Consider the following 13,574-nt stretch of genomic DNA (forward strand, 5'->3'; position numbering starts at 1 on the left):
GAAGCTGTAAAGGGTCTCATTTCCCAGACTATCCCTTCTTCGTTGAAAAAGGAAAACAAAATCTAAAACATCAATAATTTCCCAAGCAGCTGTGCTTTGTAATGAACTTGACAGTTTTCATTTTTACTCCGTGAATGATGTCTTGGCCTGGCTAGAATGTGTGATTCAGAAATGCATGAATTCTCTGTGGAATATTAAGATGACAGAGTATGCTTACAAGCTGAAAGTCCATTTTTTCCACCATATTTTTCTCTTTGGAGCTGTTGATAGCTTGAATGTAATTAAAATATGAGAATAAAAAAATATTCCATGCTACACTACTAACTAATTACCCACAAACTAATGACTATGACACAAAGAAGTAAAGATGAAATCGAGGTTTAGCCAGCCTTCCAGTTGCAGTGAAATGATAATGTAAGTGTGAGACCTTCCCAGAGATGAAAGGAAAGAAGCAGAGAATAGATTCCTAGTGCTGAAACCTGAGGAAGGATCAGACTGCTATCAGCCCAACACTCTGATCTGGGTGCTAGAATTTGTCACCTTATATCTGTGGTAGCTACTGCTAGTTCTTCTCTGGCTAGCTCCTCATTCAGAAAGCACAAACCTCTGCCGATGGCTATTCTTACCCCTCCAAATCTGCTTCATGGCTGAGACTTGAATGTTTCCTGATCTCCTTTGACTGGACTTTTGGTGACCAGTCTTAAGTAGCATTTAAAAACTCTCTCTAACATCCTCTGAACAACAGCTGACCTCCACGGAGAACAATTCTAGCTCTGATTTTGGTTTTCTTCCGCACCTAAAAAGCTTGCTTCTCTGCCTCTCCTTCTTCCCACCTCTCCTGACACATGGATTGGTTAGCTCACTTTACAACCTGGTTTCTGTTGGTGTGCTCATACTGTTCTGAGTTTAATAATAAACTTTGTTGTTGTTGCTCTTAGCGTAATTTATAAATGACTTCCCAGAAACGCCCTTACTAATGTCTGTGACCTTATTGTCAAGGAAGGCTTGACAAGTAGAAGCTGCTGCCTAGAGGCTGGAATGTCCTACTTCCTGCTCTCTCCCTCCAAGTTGGAGCATTCTATCCAAACACAAACTAAACTTGGTGCACATGGGACCCAGAGTTTGCTTGAAAAAGAAACTCTCCAGAAGACGAAGAGCTTTGCATGTTAACTCGTGGTTCCACTCCATCTACTAAGACTACTAGTACTACAAAGAGGGATCTTTTCACAAGAATCCAAATAAACAAATGGATGCTTCAAACTGTGGACTAAGAAAAGCAAGCAAACAGCAGCCTAGTACAACAACAGATTAATTACTACCAAACTCTTACAAAAGAGCAGAATCTGAAAACACTGAATTGGTGTGCTAAGTAAATGACACCCCACCCCCACCCTCCACGGTGCTCTCTAGACACTAAACCCTAGAGGGTAGTTCAGGTGAAAGGAATCGGTGTCTAGACCAGAGCCAAGAATGTTTATGGCAGGGATGGTAAAGAATCCTATACCAAATTGCGACATACACTACCACTACTCTGCTGTTAAAAAAAAAAAAAAAAAAAAAAAAAAAAAAAACCTCATGCACATATTGATGGTTTCCTTGTAGCCATGGCTCCAGGTTTTCTATCAATAATTTACTAAGATATGACAGGAGCCCTACCAGAGTGACACAAAGCCAGAGGTTGAACTGAAGATTTGCTCACTTTCTTCTAGAAAGACAATTAACAAGAAGTCAGGTATGAGTGGAGACAGGAAATCATGAGCCAATCACCAAAGAGAGAGACCCCCCCTTTTTATTGGATATTTTCTTTATTTACATTTCAAATGTTTTCCCCTTTCCAGGTCTCCCCTTCAAAGCCCCCCTTTCCCATTTACCCTTCCTCTGCCTCTATGAGGTGCTCCCTCACCCAACCACTCCTGTCCTCCTGCCCTGGCATTCTCCTACACTGGGGCATCAAACACCCTCAGCCCAACGTGGGGAGGTTGAGAAGAGGAAATGAGGTGGGAAGAATTATCCTGGAATGCTGAGACTGTACTGAGTACTTGGTATGTGGATATGTGGATGTCGGTGAGAGGTAAGAAGGCCCAGCGTGCCGCACTGTCATTCCTAAGGCTCTTGCGGGGCAGAAAACTCACATGATAGGTACTGTCTTTCTCCTAGGCAAAGCCATGGCAGTTTACCCAGGCTCTGTGGTGACATCAGAACATTAGGTCATTCCTCTGATACAGTCTAGTCTAGTCACTGGGATGGTGACTCTACAGCATGTCTCTCCTGGGGAGATCACTAGACCCCAGAATTCTCAGGGCTGTTGTGTCTCAAAGTAGTGTCCAGCAGAACAAGTCCTGAACAGGACAAATTTGCACTGGTTAATTTGCATCTGGGCAGGTAGCCAAGATTTACAAGAGCTACAACTCACAAGACCTGGCCTGCTCTGCTATGGAAATCCACGGAAATATCCTCACATACCTTCTACGATGGATGAGGAATTACTTCCCACTTCACGTGCTTAATATTTGTTCTCATGCAGAAGGTTGCTAACTTAGTCTTGGCGTTTGCTGCAGAAGCTGGGGTCTGCCTTCAACTTACACAATTTACTTGCAAATGTCCAAGGCGAGCTTTTTAAGCCAGCAGCACTACTCTGTGTTGCCAGGTAATTGTCCACAGACTTACTGTCAGGAAGTCAGGAGAGAGTTCCTTCCTCCAGAATGTAGCATTTCTGTAGGTTATAGGAAAGCCTTGGATACACAATGAGGAAGGAACTGGACTGTTACTTGAGGGCCAGAGAGCATCTTCTTAACAAGGCTTGAGCCATAGTGTGTTAAGACTCAGTTGTAATACAATAAAGGTGTAAGCTGTGAGATCCTCAGTATGTTAAACATGTAGAGAAAAACTGAAAATTCTGCTAAAACCAAGGAGAAAGGGCCACCTTGTTGCCCACCATGTTTCATCTGGGAGGAACTTCATTTTTTTTATATAATAAAATTTTAATCTGGATTCTGATCTGGATTCTGGGGGTGTGGAAGCAGTAAGCTGAAAGTTAACCTTTAAAATTAACTATAGTGAAACTTGGAGGGAAGGGGAGTATAATGCTATTTTCTGGGCGTTCACTATTTTCCTTTTTGTTTCTTTATCCTTTTATTTTATTGATCTTGAATTTTATACAGCCTACTTCAAACATATTACTCTCCCTTTTCTACCCTCACAACCTCCATCACTTCCCGTCTAATTTAGAGATCACTTCCTTTTTCAGTATGTCTGTATTTTTTTTTTTTTTTACTATTCTCTCATACATTTCATCCCAATTGCAGTTTGCTCTCTTTCCGCTCTTCTCAGGCTCCCCTTCATCTCTCCCCTCCTCCAGACCCACTCACCCTTCATTTCCCTTCAGGAAATGGCAGGTCTCCCAGAGCTATCAGCTGAATGTGGCATTACAGTAAGACCAGGCACAAACCCTCATAACAAGGCTGGAGGAGGCAATTGAGTAGGAGAAAAGATATCCCATGAGCAGGCAAAAGAGTCAAGGATACCCCCACTCACACTGTTGGGAGTCCTACAAGAAGACCAAGCTAACAACCACAGCATATGTGCAAAGGACATAAAGTAGACCCATGCAAAGCTCCATGGTTGCTGCTTCAGTCTCCGGGAGCCTCTGTGAGCCCTTGTGAGCTCTGCTTAGTTGACTCTGTGGGCTGTGTTCCCCTGGTATCCTTGACCACAATGGCGCCTACAATTCTTCCTCCCCCTCTTACACTTGGTTCCCCAGCACTGACAGGAAGGGCCTGATACAGATCTCCAACTTAGACTCTCTCTCCACCTAATGTTTGGCTGTGGGTCTCTGTGTCTACTCCCATCAGCTGCCAGAAGACGCCTCTCTGATGACGACTGGAGTTCTGGCAGCCAGAGTTCTATTTTCATTTTCATAATATAAAGATTTTTTTACATAGACCAAACAATAGATTGTCAACTTTAAATTTTTTAAAAGTTGTGAAAACATGGAAGCGGTTTCATGGTCCTCATGAAATGCTCTCTGCTTTAGTCAGTGGAAATAAATGAGAAATAAATATGATCCCACCTCTACTTTTTAGTTATGAAATATATTCCTTCCCTTTCCCATTCTGGCCCACTTAGACTTTCAAAATATGACTTTCCCTGGGGAAAAAGAGCCTTTGCCGGTGTCATTAATCAAGAACCTTGGTACGCAATCACTGTGGATTCAGTGTGGCTCCAAATCCAAAAACCATTTCTTCTATAAGAAGAGTCATGAGTAAAGACACTGAGGAAGGCTGAGGGAAGATAGACTCATCCAGCCATAACCCAAGGAATACCCAGAGTCACTACCTGGGACGGGGACAGTAAGGAAGGGTTCCGTCCCTTATATTGCATATTTCAGAGGAAACACAGCCTTGCTGGCACCTTGGATTCAGAAATCCAGCCTCCAGAACTATGAGAGAATTGGTTTATGTTATTTTAAGCCATGAAGGTTGTGGTCATTTGTAATGGCAGCCATAGGTAATTCACACACCCACTAACTGAGTGTTGAACAAATGGTTTACTATTGTCTCTGTAAGGATTGATCTGTAACCTCTGGTTTCTGGCAAGAGCAACAAGAAATATGATTTCTTTTTTCAGTAGAAAACACTGGCAAAAAGAAGACTTGGGGAAACTGAGTTCAGACAGAGGTATGTTGAGATGCAGTGTCTGTGCTGTGTATAATGGAGATGGTGAAGTACTAACTGGGTCACTACTCTAGGCTGGCAGAATCTTGGCTTAGACTGGACAGGGATGCTGGGAGGAGTGTGTGCATCAGCAGTATCCGGACCAAGGCAGTGACTGAGGTTGCCTAGCGAGTGTTGTGAAAGAGGGATCACTTTGAGCAGTTTCCTGGGGAATTCCATCACGTTACACATGGGGTAGGGGAGGAAGAACTGCATGAAGAGATTAGGAAGGAATATAGAGACAAATATAGACTCCAGATGACAGTGGCCCAGCAGTCATAGGGAAGGTACTGGCTAAAGCAAGCTGGGATGCCCTCGATGGATGTCAAATAACAAGTAAGAGACAGGATTGTCCTTCAGCTTTGGTGATATAAAGGCCAGTGGGAACCTTGCCAGGAGCTCTGCAGGCTGAGTGGGATTCGGGTTGGGATGTGATTAAGAAGTGCACTTATACATTTGAAATGTTAACACACTTTCTAAATGGAATTTGAGACATCTCCGTTTATAAAGGAGATGACTGGCAGAGAGGAGACTGAAAGAGAGCATGGGTGCATGCCTGTGTAAGATCTAAAGGACAGAGATAGGTTGAAATGTTACTGAAAGGGATAGTTGGGGAGAACTGTTTATAGGGAGGGAGTTTTCAGACAGGATAAAAGCAGAAAGGAGATAGAACTACAAAGTCCTGTGCGCAGATCCACAGAGAGACAAATCACAGTGGTTTCAAAAGGGAAAAAATGGTTTGGAGGATTTCCTAGTAAATGCAAGCAAAATTTGGAATGGGTCCTATACTGTGCTATATTGCAATGATCAGATAAGGAAGTTGAGTGTGTGTTGGAAGGAGGGGCTGCTAGGATGCATCGTACATAGAGCAAGTAGGCAGAGGAATACAGCCAGGCGGCTGGGTGAGCAGGCACGGGTGGCAGAAGTAAAACTCTTTAGTGTTAGTCCTTCCTGACTTGGGACCCAGCACACAGGAAACTGAATGCGGCAGCTGCTCATTGCCTTAACTCTCGAGATTTCTGACTCGTGGCAGAAAGAACGGTAGTGTCATGCTCAAGTAACACTGAGTAATAAACCACACCATCCTTTCAAAATATGGGTGGTCCTTTATGTGCCCTTTTCCTTTAAACAAGCTGAATTTCTTCTTAATCCTTGTAGTCTCTTAGCAAATTCTTTTTGTGGTACTCACTCCCAGAAAAGGCAGGAAAGATAGCCTCCAGCTTGGCTCATTTTCATTGACATTATGATTGCTTGAAGATGATGTTGTATATAAACAGCAGAGCGGCTGAAAGGAATACTGACTGCATCCAGTTCTCATATCTAGCTCCAGAGCACCTGAAGATCTTACTTGTTCCTTTGACCAGGGCCTTCCTTCTGGGATATAGGATATGGGATTTGTATCTTGGGGATGGAATAATTTTTTGCTGCACTCTTCTTGTTTTATAAATTACAGAAGATATTATAATTCATTTCAGTAATATATTCATTGGGTGCTTCTACAGATAGTGCTGTGATAATTGAGAAATGGTTTTCCTCAAGACCTATGCACTGCTAATTTCAAAATACTTTAATTTCCTCACTCTTCTGATAAAATATTATTCGTTGATGTTTTGAAAGGTGATACTTTTTATGAACATTTAATCGTGATCTTATAATTCAAAGGGTTTCACTTGTTATTTATACAATGTTAGATTTCATCATTGAAACAGGTCTTAAAATAGTGATACACATTATACTATAACCTAAATGTCTCACGATTGGTAAATTGTGTCCTTACAAGTCCCTAAAAGCTTCCATAGAGACAGACATTCAAACTGTAAGAGTCTAGAAACCTAGCATATAGGCTTGTATATCCTGTACAAGTTGAATTTAGCAATTCACTCAATGTCTCTTAGCATTAGTGCCTGCCACTTTAAAGGACTCACATTTGCTAGATGTTCCTTCTAACGTTAAAGTTCTCCAAGTGACTGCATGCCCAAAGTCAGAGGATAATAACTGTAAAAACAATGCATTTCTTCCAGAAAATAGCAACTGCACTAAATGGCTGCATCATAAAGCACAAGAGAAGCACAAACATAGGAAAGGACACAGCGTGACTTAGACCGGGGTGCAGATCCTTGCCCGTTATGGGCCTTAAGCAGCTTGTGTTCCACTTTCTGCCAGCTTCTTTGCCCTAACATGGTTCCCCTTTGTTGGAGCTGTGATAGAAAATGGCCGTGCAGATGAATAAGAACTCCTGAGACTGGATTCTGACAATGCTCAAGAGACACTAACTATGGCCTTGACTGTTGATTGAAGATTATTATGAAGGTCTAAGTGTCTAGCTCAGCGGGGTGTTCCATAGGTTACATCTGTTTTGGGTGATTTTTAAATTTTAAGGAAAGCTGTCCAAGCACATGTACTTGGAGCTCAGGAGTATAAGACTGACTGCACAGTATGTGCGGAATTCTTACTGGACCTGCTCCAAACCCTTCTTTAGGTTGCTATTTTACTATATTTTTGACAGCAAAGAACCTGGTAATCAAAATGTGTGCCAGCTGTGCAACTTTAATGAGACCTTGGACAGAGCGGCAATGTGGGATAAAGGAAGTCAGGTACAGTGTTGGGTACTCCTTGTGGGATGCAGTTTTAAAAACATATGCCTCCTTTCCTACTGCTATTGCCTGTTTGGTGTGACACGAGCCTGTGTAAACTCACCCAGCTGTATACATGTTCTCTGGGATCTGTAGTCTATAACAAAAGTCTTTCAGATGTGTTTGTTCCTCCACCCCTGCCTCTATCCCAAGCCACTCTTGATTCTGTTGTTGCTTATATTTAGGCGGCAGCATTTCAGAAAAGTGCACTCTCTTGGCATTTCTCTTCTTAGATGCTGGCAAGGGCTCCTGCTCTGAACCAAGCTTGAGTTCCTGAAGTGGAGATTCAGCTTTCTTTGTTCTAACGTGCAGAGTGCCCAGAACTCAGGGATTTCCTGCCCATAAGTGCTTCAGGCTTCTCTGGGCTTCATCAAGAAACTAGGGTATTAAACTAGAGCATAGAGCATGCCCAGGTGCAAACCCTGTGGGAAAAGACTCAGTACAGGGAGCTGTGTGCTGTGCTGTGCTGTGTGTGTGTGTGTGTGTGTGTGTGTGTGTGTGTGTGTGTGTGTGTGTGTGTGTAGAGCTTGCAGCTTGCATGCTTGCATGTGTGGTCTAGGATCGTCACCTTTGGTGAAGGAGCTCCCTCCTTATATGGGACAAAGTCAACCTGGGAAGAAAAGGAAGTGGGTTGTGGGCAGGAGGTGGTGGCAGAAAATTCTAAATTTGAACTTGACTTTAGGACACTGTGGAGAGAAGCCTGGCAATGCAATAGAATGGAGAACATCTCAGATAACTGGACAGATGACTTGCAGCTCTGAACATGTGAAATACGGGGCTGCAGTTCTCCTTTGCAGTCTCCTGCCGTGTCTGTACATGCTGGGCAGGTTTCTCGGATGTGAGGTGATTACCACTGGCACCTGATCAACAGTGCTAAGGAAGGCTTTGTGTTTTATAATTCTCATAGCTTGGGAGACTATTCTATGATTTCAGTGGTCTCCTTCAAATGGCCCTGTAGGTAGAATAGAAGCTTCTTGCAGAGGAATCAAGTTCCAGATTTTTAGAACCAGCTAGACTAGTGGTCCCACCTCATTCCAAACAGCTTCATGTATAGTGCAGAGTATCTCAGTCTCACAAACATTAGTCTTAAGTTATCTCTAGACTATAGTCTAGGACCAACTTCTTTTTGTATTCTGTTCTCTTTAGTTTTATATGATAGATATATATATATATGTGCTTCATTACTGAAACTCATGTGATTAGTGTTAGGATATGCTTCCTTTAGATGAGATGTCACACTCTGCAGCCAACACCATGTGTTAGTACAACTACCAAGGTCAGGAATAGGTCATTGCAATGGCTCCGTCTATTGTAAAGGCCCTTACTAGTATGTGGTAACAAGCACATACTTGGGTGCTAATAGCTCATTCTGAGGACAACCCTGGTCACAGTCACACCAGCAGTGTCAGATGGACAGGGCCTGAAGATGACTTGTCTTTGTTATCAGCGCATACCCTTCAGCTCTCAAGAATTCCCAAAAGAACATCTAGAATTCAAAATGAAAAAAATGTGTCCTACCACCAGTCAAATCAAGACTGAAGAAGAGAAGTGTCTGAATCTCCAAGGCTGAATCTTGCTAATATGCCTAAATAAATATCATTCAATGATTTGTTACACATAGCAGCATTTGATTTAAGCTTTCATCTTAAAAATAATGGCTACCATGAACAGATCTGCAAGGTTTAAAAGGTCCACTGAGGTCAGTTCTTCCAGAACAATGACGAATGAACTGTATACCTGCCACCCATTCCTGTGTGCCATTGTTCACTCTTCTAAGTTACTGGTGTCAAGTCTCTACTATGGATAACTAAATATGTTTATCACGTGACTGTTTGTGACAAAGTGAGTTATATCTGCCTTACTTCTAGGATGGACACTGGTGAGACTGGTGATAGAAGATGCTACATAAAACAGCAATAGGATGACACACAAGGCATCATTATACACCAGGTACCATAGTCAGAGGTGCTGTTATGTAGATGGGTTTCAAATCCAGGGTGCCAACCACAGAGTAATAATTCAGGGTTCACTGATTCTGTGACATTTCCCTTCATTTAGCTGTTCTGGTGAATAAGTTTGAATTCAATTACAAATTTGTATTTGTGCCAATGTCATGATAGTAGAAGTGAAACTGGAGAACAAAGGAAACAAATGGAAGGGAGACAGATGAGGATAGCAGCAGGGAACAGAGGGAGATAAGCCCAGTGAACATTGTACACTTGGATGGAAATGGCCGCTTGTAACCCTGTGCACATTATTTTTTAAGAAAAAGGAGGGGATGGAGAGATGGTTCAGAAGTTAAGAACACTTGCTGTCTTGCAGAGGGCCTGGGTTCAGCCACCAGAACCTACATGGAACAGCTGTAACCCCCCTGCAACTCCAAGAACAAGGAAGCCAACATGACTTCTTGCCTCTTTAGGTAACGCTGTTTGCATGTGGTGCTCACACAGACACACAGATACTCATATGTTTAAAAAAAAAAAGAGAGACAAATTCAATGTTTTTAAAAATGTCTTGCAAATACAGGTCTGTATGATGGGGTTGAAAATCAGACTCCGTTCCTTGGCGCAGAGAAACATTTCCAGCTTCATTGCTGAGCTGTATTTATGCCTGCACTTGGCATCCTGCACGATCTTTGCTGCTGCTGAACAATGATTTCACTTGTTTTAGTCCAGTTTCTCTGCTAATTACTTCACATGACCAGGGAGAAAGAACGTTAGGATCTAAAATTCCAATTGCTTTGTTTTGTTAGCAGGCACACCATCTGTAAGAAATAGTTCTAACAAATAAATGTCCCAGTTCTAGAACCAGCGGACCTGTGTGTCCAAACTCTGAATTTAATACAGATTCAGGCTTCTATCATATGTCGAACTAGAATAGAGTAGTACCTATCCTTTAGGTCTACAGGAGACAATTAATTTAAAGCACTTAATATAGTAAAGGCATAATCATTTGAAGTTGGTAATTATTTCAGAACTAGAACTAGATGCCAAAGGGACCACACAGTTTGTAAATTATAATACCTGATGAAAAGCCCATAATCTTTCTAAATGAAATATACTATTGCATACACCAGCAAGATTTTGCTGAAAGGACCCAGATGTAACTGTCTCTTGTGAGACTATGCCGGGGCCTAGCAAACACAGAAGTGGATGCTCACAGTCAGCTATTGGATGGAACATAGGGCCCCCAATGGAGGAGCTAGAGAAAGCACCCAAGGAGCTAAAGGGATCTGCAACCCTATAGGTGGAACAACATTATGAACTAACCAGTACCCCCAGAGCTTGTGTCTCTAGCTGCATATGTAACAGAAGATGGCCTAGTAGGCCATCATTGGGAAGAGAGGCCCCTTGGTCTTACAAACTTTATATGCCTCAGTATGGGGGAATGCCAGGGCCAGGAAATGGGAGTGGGTGGGTAGGGGATTTGGGGGGGTATGGAGAACTTTTGGGATAGCATTTGAAATGTAAATGAAGAAAATACCTAATTAGAAATAAATAAATAACAAAAAAAGAAATATACTATTAATGCTATTTACCAGGAGAGATAAAGAAATCTTCTTAGTCAAAATCTCACTTATTTAAAATATACCTGAGGGATGAGAAGTAAAAAGGGATCCATGTAATAAACTAATTCCACAAAATATACAAATGTCTGTGAAAACAATGGCTATGATATGAACCAGATCAGGCTTAAGTGCCAAGAGTGGATGTTTATTGTGGAACTCTATAGGGGTAATCCTAAGCGTACTCACGAACTAGTACTGACAGTCTTTTCCAGGGAGGAAAAACACATTTCTAACATGGTCCTGTTAGAGAGGCTGCATTTTGGAGACTTGCTGCTGCAGTCAGCAAGCAGAGCACCGGGAAGCAGCTGCCCACGTCAGGGCCACATACACAGCATTCACTCCCAGCCACGAACCCACACCCACACTCACTAGAAAACACAGAAGGAAAGCCAGTGCCATCCTGGTGGGTCAGCTTTGCACTAACACTGAGCAGGAAGAGAATGAGAGTCAAAGAACGTCCTCATAGATTACAGTGGGGCATAGCCAGAAAGATGTGACACGAGTTAATATATATAAAATGTTTTCCAACATATCTGCTAGTGTAGCAACTCTTTATGGTTATTTATGACTTGCTGTTACTTTTCTAGAGAAACAGCATGAATTACACACACACACACACACACACACACACACACACACACTCACACACACACACACACACACACACACACATGTAATCTTATAGATTAGTGCTATTTCACACTAGTAGCACTTGGGAAGTTGAACAATATATATACAGAACAATCTAGAAACTTTGAAATATAGGGTCACCAAGCCCCTAGGTTTAGGTGTGTATTTGTTCAAGATAATTGATTCTTTAATGTGTAATACAGGATAGTGGAAGACATGAATTGCTGCAGACCTTTTTATAACTAGTCTTATGCTCAATTCTGTAGCCATTTGTACTTTCAAAGGTGTCCCTCAGTTCTACACTTGTCTTCAGAAGCTCCAACATAAAATCTTTGCAGATGTAATGATAACTGGGAGATCCTGAAAATGCTCCAGCTAATCCTGGGCCCAGCCAAAGTGGGAGGATCATGTAAGCAAGCCCTTTCAGATAAGCATGCCCTTTCAGAGCAAGCTGACATAGATATTGGTTGGGGCATGATCTTCACAAGCAGTTACACATGCTATTCAACAATAAGACCTCAGAAGCACTTAGCCACGGCTCCTTTGTTATTCTTTTTCATGATTCAATAATAAACATTTGCTGAATTTTACATATGGACCTCATCATTCACATGTGTCTCTGCCAGCTGGTGCCAGGAACACTTTATACTCATGTAGTAGATGTAATGACAAGACAGTGAATATCTTAGAAGTCTTGGGATCAAGACAGAGCTTCCAGGGACTCTTATGGAAGAGTTGGGGACAGGATTGAAGGCCCTGAAGAGGATAGGAATACCACAGGAATACCAACAGTCAACTAACCTGAACCTTGGGGGACACTCAGAGACTGAACCCCCAACCAATGAACATCCATTGCCTGGACCTAGAGCCCCCAGTCCTGCACATATGTAGCAGATGTATAGCTCAGTCTTCATGTGGGACCCCCAACAACTAGAGCAGCAGGGGCTGTCCCTAAAGCTGTTGGGTATCTGTGGAATCTGTTCCCCTCTCTGGGCTGCCTTGTCTGGCCTCAGTGGGAGAAGATGCACCTTGCCCTGCAAATATTTGATATGCCAGGGTTGGGGAATACTGGTGGGGGGGGGGGTGTCTCCATCCTCTCAGAGGAGACTAGAAGGGGGATGGAGGAAAAGGCTGTGGTGGGATCAGGCAGGGATGTAAAATAAATAAATAAATAGGAAAAAAAAAACCTGGGCTTCAATTTGTATGAACTGAACAATTGAAACCTTAAATGGCATTATAGATAGTTCTTCTTTTGAGCATGTTATTCACGGGGCTATGAACTACTCTGTTCTCTTGTCAAACATCATCTGTCTTACTCATTAGTTTGAGAGCACACACATACACATTCACTGTTCATATGGTGATCTTGAACTTTTCATAAAAGTGCATGACTCATGAGGCAATTCGTGTGTCTCAAACACAATGGAAACCTGTGCAGGTGGTTGCTGTGTGTCACAAACTCTGCCTGCTCTGGGTATTTTTTTCTAATTAGTCACACATCCTGTAACAGTTAAGGATGTCTGTGATGAGAAATATGAGTTATATTAGGACTGCTTTTAGCCTGACCTATGGTGAACTGAAAAGAGTAAAATACTCCCTAGAGAGAAAATTGTTCAGTGCATAAAGTAGACATACTCACTTCTCTCAAGGCAACAGGATACATTTAGCAGCAAGGAAAAGGGAGTTTACGGAATATATCCTGAGTGAAGCTCCCTGTTGGTTTGTTGTTTTTAAGACCAAGTTATTTTGCCTATAAGACTTGTCTGGGAGGAAAGGCCATCCAGAGACTGTCCCACCTTGAGATGCACCCCATCTGCAGACACCAAACCCTGATACTATTGCTGATGCCAATAAGTGCTCCTAAACAGAAGCCTAGTATGACTTGTCCTCTGAGAGGGTTCCACCAGCATCTAAGACAGATATCGATTTTCACAACCAACTATAGGACTGAGCCCAGGGATCCCAGTGGAAGAGTTAGGAGAAGTTCTGTATACATGGATGGGACCATGGCTCTGGCTATGTATGTAGTAG

General features: G+C 42.4%; 1 long non-coding RNA gene across 1 annotated transcript; it reads left to right on the plus strand.

Moving 5' to 3' along the window:
- Positions 1-7,102: 7,102 nt before the first annotated feature.
- On the plus strand, positions 7,103-9,893 carry Gm39867. Its single transcript, XR_866507.2, has 3 exons — positions 7,103-7,306; positions 9,214-9,295; positions 9,668-9,893. It is a non-coding gene; the product is annotated as a predicted gene, 39867 (long non-coding RNA).
- Positions 9,894-13,574: the final 3,681 nt, after the last annotated feature.

This window comes from Mus musculus, chromosome 2, assembly GCF_000001635.26.
Source record: "Mus musculus strain C57BL/6J chromosome 2, GRCm38.p6 C57BL/6J".
Classification (NCBI taxonomy): Eukaryota; Metazoa; Chordata; class Mammalia; order Rodentia; family Muridae; genus Mus; species Mus musculus.